We start from the raw sequence: 5,258 nt of genomic DNA, 5'->3' as shown, positions 1-5,258 counted from the left end.
ATGTCCCACCCATACCGAGTAATGCAGGGATGCTGGAAATAATCCGTGAAGAACACGCAGACAACAGACTGTGCACAGTGGCCCTCTCCGCCTCAGGTCTGTGTGGCGCTGTGGGAAATGTGCTTTCTAAAGCGTACGTGGGATGGTTTTTAATTTTTTTGCATTGACAGTTCTAGTATTTGAAATCAGGTAAAAAAAAGTAGAAGAAATGTTAAGGACGGAGAGGGAAACCTAGTACCAAAGGTTGAGCACCGCTGGCCCCTGCTTGGCCTCCACCTTCTTTTCTCCGTCAAAGTTTTGGCAGGTGCCACTCACTGAGCATGTCCTACCTGGTGAGGAGTTGCACTGCCAACCCCAAGGAAGGTGGTTCGAATCCACCAGTGACCGAGGGAGAAGGATTCTTCTTTTTTTTTCAATTTTTTTTTATTTTTACTTTATTATTTGTGTGTGTGCGTGTACCGTCAAATCAGATCTGACTGGTACAGGAGGAGATTGTCCCTCCTTTCCTGGCAGAGCATCTGGTGGATTCGAACCGTGCTCCTCTGGGATTGCAGTGCAGCTTCTTGCCACTAGGCCACCAGAGCTCCCCGGATTCTTCTGTTTACATGTCTGAACACCCACTGGACGATCAGCTATGCATGGGTTCTGACTTGATTGTGTTGAATTGTTCAGTATTCAGTCTGTCTCCTTTTCCGATCTCCAGGCTCTTTGGATCCTGGGTTGCAATAATTTCCCTTTCATCAGAGAATATGGTTTTTATCTACTGTGCAAACTAAGGTATGGACATCAGTGCGGGCAAGAGCCACTTCTGTGCCCTGGACGCAGCACTGACTGGAGAGGAGGAGGCCGGCTGAGCCAGCTCTGATACAGGAAGGAGACATGGTCAGATCTCAGAGGGTTTGTGCCTTGTCCCTGCCCTGTCCTCATGCTGTCCACATCCCCACCCAGGGAGAGAGACAGATGACCAGTGCCAAAAGCTATGGACAAACCAGTGGTATCACACACAGTTGGCAGGAGAATACACCTTTCAAAGGACAATTTGGCACTGTCCACTTTCAAGCAGCTCACACTTTATTGGCCAGTAAGTAGACTTCTGCCTCCAGGTATGGAGACCTCTGTACCTTGGTCCACTGTCCGAGTGAATTGAAAGACCTCAGAGGCTGAAGGCATTCACCAGGCAGACAAGGGCTCAAAATGTGAGGCCATGGCCTCCTGCTGGCCACCACCACATGGCCTTCCCAGGCAATGCCCTGGTTCGCTTAGCAGAGGGCACGCCGTGCACACACACACACACACACACACACACACACACACACTTGCCTGGTTTCTCAGGTAAAAGGGATGAGAGACCTTCACCATGTCCACCCACCAGGCCATCAACACCACATACCCACCAGCACACAGCAGGTAATCACTGTGTGTCTATTCTGCTGAAGGATGGGGTACAGGGCACCTGTGGTGAGGATGCTTGTAGGACTGTCTAGAACCATCAGCACAGCAGGTAGTCACTGTGTGCCTGTTCTGTGGCTGAGAATGTGTCTAACAAGTTCCCAGATGACAGAGATGCTGCTATCTGATGGGGAACCCTGGGATTGAAGAGGAGACAGACTCAGAGAGGAGACTGGGATGTCGTGGCCTACTCGAGGCCGCACAGAGGTTGAAGCAGAGGAGGGCTAGCAGGGTGGAGGGGAGGACAGGCATGGAGAGGCCTTTCTGCAGGGATGACCACTAGGAAAGGGCGTCCAAGCCTGGGGGATTGTGGGAGATGAAGGAGAGAGGCACTGGCTGGGCTCACTGTGGACGTTCCGTGGCTGTGCGGGCTGGGAGACCACTCAGCTTGACAGGCCCGGGGCCTTTGGGTGGGTGGGTGTTCCCCTGGCAGCTGGTGGCTTCAATGTGGGTCAGGCATGAGCTGTAGGGACAGTGGGCATGTGGCAATTGGAAATACCCACCACAGAGCTGGGGGCTTGTGTGTGAGATAAAGCACCTCTCAGGGCAGGGAGAGCAAGAACCGTGGACAGTTCTCCGCTGCCTGGCTGGCGGGGAGGCCAGTCAAGTGAGGGAAGTGAGAAAGTAAACACAGAGGAGTGACGTTCTAGGGGTGTTGAAGACCTTAAGGACCCCCAGGTGGCGTTGTAGGGGCGGGGAGCAGGTGCCAAGGGCATCACGCAAGGGGTCCAAACGTGTCTTTCTTCCCTCAGCCCGCAGGAGGAAGTCACGAAGACCCCCGCTTGGAGACCCTGCACGGAGTTGCAGGCCACCCTGGCGCAGCAGTAGCGGGTGGTGGACCGTGTGGAGGGACGAGGCCCACTGCCATTCTTGGTATGATTCTCACTCCAGGACCAGACCCACAGCCGGCCTCACGCTGGGCAGCTTATAAGGTCTGGTGTGAGTTTTGTTTATGCAAAGGAGGCCTAAAAGGAGCACAGCCTCCAGCACCGGGCCTGGCTGCGGCCCCTGCATCTTTGCACATACATTTTTCAAGTGATAATTCACTCTCTGTTCGCCCTTCCCCACCCCCAAGGCCGATTTATTGAAAAAAACGCCTTATATGGCAATATTGCTAACACACCGTCAGCTGGCCTTTTTAGGGGCTCTGTGTCAAGAAGATCCGCCTCTGGGGTTTTATATTGCTCTGGCATTTATACCACACACACCCGGCCGGCACTCGGTCCCTGGGAGAAGCCTCTCACGCCCGCGGTGAGTACTGCAGGCCCCCTGCCTGGTCCCACGCGTGCACTGCCTCCTCCAGACTGGCCTGACTTCTGTGACGCTGGCCCTGGTCACGGGGCAAGGCCCTGGGCGGGCAGCGGCACCCCCAGCCCTCGCTGCAGTGCCACAACTGGGTGTGGTGAGCCACCCGCTCCGACTCACCTGGGCCTTCCCAGACGTGCCTCAATCCAGCCTGAGTCCCCCAGGGCCCATGCTCAGGGGCCCGGACGCCTGGGAGGCTGATTTAGGGGCACAGATACACAGTAGGCAGCTTCCACGGTGGGTCTGGTGGCTTCGAGGGGTTGTGATGCTGGTGGTGTTAGGGATGGGAGTACCAAGCAGTCCTTGTGCAAGATACATGGAGAACACCCTCCATAAGGTTCTATGATGAGGAGTGAGGGGCAGGAGGGTACCCGCTGACCCACCCCCTCTCCCGCATGGCGTGGTGGCCCTTCCACAATCGTGGGTCATTGCAGTCCAGGGCCAGCCTTGTGTGAAAAAGGTTTTCTCTGGCTGGCTTTTAGACTCAGGTCATCAGGCCTTTCTTTCTAGTCCTCTAGTCCCTCGCGATCTGCAGGCTGTGTCTCGGGCTGCCCTGCTCACATCATAGCACTTGCAGGCCCCCCTGACGGACAGGTGCGGACTGCCTGTAAGAGTCCTGGCTGAATAGAACCTGGGTCGCTCACACCAGAGGTGGGACTTCTACCCCTCAGTGACCACTGCCTCCAAAGAGAGCCGTCTGATTCCACTGGTTCTGATGGCCTTGGGGTCTAGAGAAGAAATGCAGGGGAAGCCACACTCAGCGGGGAAGCCACTGCCCAGGGCCATTGTCCTCCAGCATGCACGCACACACTCACACACAGACACAGACACACAGACACAGACACACAGACACACAGTGACACAGACACAGACACAGACACACAGACACGGACACGGACACGGACACGGACACGGACACGGACACGGACACGGACACGGACACGGACACAGACACAGACACAGGCACAGACACAGAGAAGAAGGTGCTGAGAGCTGCAGGCCAGCCCCCCTCTCTGCCCAGACCCCCAGCACTCTTACTGCAGAGTCAGGCTGCCTGCCTGGTGACCAAGCTTGATCCGGGGCCTTGGGTAAGTGGGGAGCTTCTCAGACCTCAGTCCCCTCACTTGTGAACTGACAGTGATGGGAATAAACTGTGCTCGGCAGTGCTGTTGTGAAGATCATCTGAGCCAGCCCATGCCACACGTTGCCCTCTGGATGTCACATCCAGCTCAGCGCTCCCAGCGAGAGTCACCTAGAAGATTTGGTAATGCACCCTGACCCTCCCCCCGCTGCCACTCCATCTGCCGAGGGGGAGTGGGGGGACCTGGTCACTTGCATTCCTCAGAAGCAGCCAGGTGTGGCCAAGGCCACTGCCCAGCACCACAACTGTCCCCAGGAGCCCTTTGTGGTTGGAATGGGACCTGGGACTTGGCAGGGTGACCCTTGGGCTAGAAAGAGTGGTAGGTGCTGGAGAAACTGCAACGAGCAGTGAGAGGTTGTGAGCCAGGCCTGGGCAAGGGAGACGGTGATGTTTCCCGTCTGCCCTACTGTTCCATCGTCGATTGGTCCTTAGTATAGATCCTGCTTGTCTATCCTTAGAATCAGCCAAGGAGCCCTGGTGGGGTGGGGCTCAAGCACAGCCTGCGAGCTGGAGGGTGGGCAGTTTGAATCCACCAACAGCTCCCTAGCAGAAAGCTGAGGCCTTCTGCTTCCATAAGAAGACCAGCCTCAGGACCGTTCAGCTGTGGCCTGTGGGGCCCCAGGAGTCGGCGCTGACTCAATAGTGACAGGCTTGGATTTGGGTTCATACATGCCAGGCTTCCTGGATGGAACAGTGTGTACTCTGGTGGTCAGAAGGTGAGGGCCGGGCCTTGGAAAAGCAGAGCATGCTGGGAAAGGTGGAGGATCACATAAAGAGAGGAAGACCCTCAACCAGACGGACTGACTCTGTGACTGTAACAGGACCTGGCGCGGATCCAAGATGTGAGGACGGTGTGGGACAGGATGACGTTCAGAGCTGTTGTTCACAGGGTCACTAGAAGTTGTAGTGGACTTGTTGGTTCCTAACACCAAGCCCACCCCGTAATCCCCAGAAGACAGGCCTGGCCCTCAGCTTCTGTAAGGATAGCAGCTGAGAAGGCCCCTGGAGCCGTTCTGCTCTGTCATGAGGTTGATGTGAGTTGTAGTTAAGGCTGTTATGTTGCCTTGTGGGTTTGCTGTGTACCAAGCACTTTCCTTGCTTCTTAGGGAGCCTGAAGTAGCTCCTGAAGTCACTAGCAGAGACAGATGAGCAGATGAGAACTATGGAGTAGATAAATACATTAAAAGGACAAAACTCAGTGGGGAACCCTTCACCCACCCCAGAAGTTGTCAGAGAAGGCTTCCTGGAAGAAGTGGAAGGCTTCCTGGTGGAAGTGGTATGTGGAGTTATCAGGGAAGACTTTCTGGAGGAAGTGGTATGTGGAGTTATCAGGGAAGGCTTCCTGGTGGAAGTGGTGTGTGGA

General features: G+C 55.5%; 1 protein-coding gene across 2 annotated transcripts in view; it reads left to right on the top strand.

The window, feature by feature from the left end:
• Positions 1–2,619: 2,619 nt before the first annotated feature.
• The window catches only part of ACTG2 (actin, gamma 2, smooth muscle, enteric), a 23,302-nt gene continuing 20,663 nt past the window's right edge, over positions 2,620–5,258 (top strand). For both annotated transcript variants that reach the window (XM_006880855.1, XM_006880854.1), the window contains exon 1: positions 2,620–2,700. The gene's annotated coding sequence lies outside the window, so the exon portion shown is untranslated. The remainder of the gene's footprint in view (positions 2,701–5,258) is intronic.

Source organism: Elephantulus edwardii, unplaced genomic scaffold (genome assembly GCF_000299155.1).
Source record: "Elephantulus edwardii isolate Elephantulus edwardi_28Jun2011 unplaced genomic scaffold, EleEdw1.0 scaffold00011, whole genome shotgun sequence".
In the NCBI taxonomy this organism is placed as follows: Eukaryota; Metazoa; Chordata; class Mammalia; order Macroscelidea; family Macroscelididae; genus Elephantulus; species Elephantulus edwardii.
This window is presented reverse-complemented; position numbering and strand designations above follow the sequence as displayed.